The sequence below is a fragment of the Propithecus coquereli genome, unplaced genomic scaffold (assembly GCF_000956105.1).
Source record: "Propithecus coquereli isolate 6110/MARCELLA unplaced genomic scaffold, Pcoq_1.0 Scaffold93, whole genome shotgun sequence".
Lineage (NCBI taxonomy): Eukaryota > Metazoa > Chordata > Mammalia > Primates > Indriidae > Propithecus > Propithecus coquereli.
The window spans coordinates 992,524-993,082 of record NW_012155618.1 but is presented as its reverse complement, the minus strand read 5'-3'; positions in this window follow the sequence as shown (position 1 = coordinate 993,082).

Genomic DNA, 559 nt, shown 5'->3' with positions numbered 1-559 from the left:
GTTTTGAGGCTTAAATGAGGGCAAGACAGAGTTCTTGGTAAAGTCTGAAGACTGCTAATGTATATGACCACATAGTTTCTCCTATTTAAAGACCTTCTGCCAACCAATTTCCAGTGAAGTGAGATTAAAACGGTGGTTCTCTCTGGGTCTGTCACCAGCCTGTGGAGTGTGTTTTAGAGCCTGCATATCATTTTTAGTTGGTGATGACAGGAAGAGCTACTAAAATTAAATGTGCAGAGGCCAGTGATGCTAGTTGTCCTACAATGGGCAGAACATGAATGTGTAATCAAGAATTCTCTAGCCTATGGCAAGAAATAATAAAAAAATTCTAGTTTATGGTAAAACTTTATAATGTCTTGAAGTAAGGGAAGAATCTATTACAGCTACTAGAACCTAAAAAAGAGCCTCTGCAAATATTTGTCAACTGCAGAAAGATGCCTGGCCATGGGGCCAAGTAAAGCCAAGGTCCAACCCAGCCATACGTCCTGGCTCTGGGCTGTATCTAGTAGGAAAGGGTGCTTTTTCACATTCACTGAAACGTGCTTATGGAATATAACTC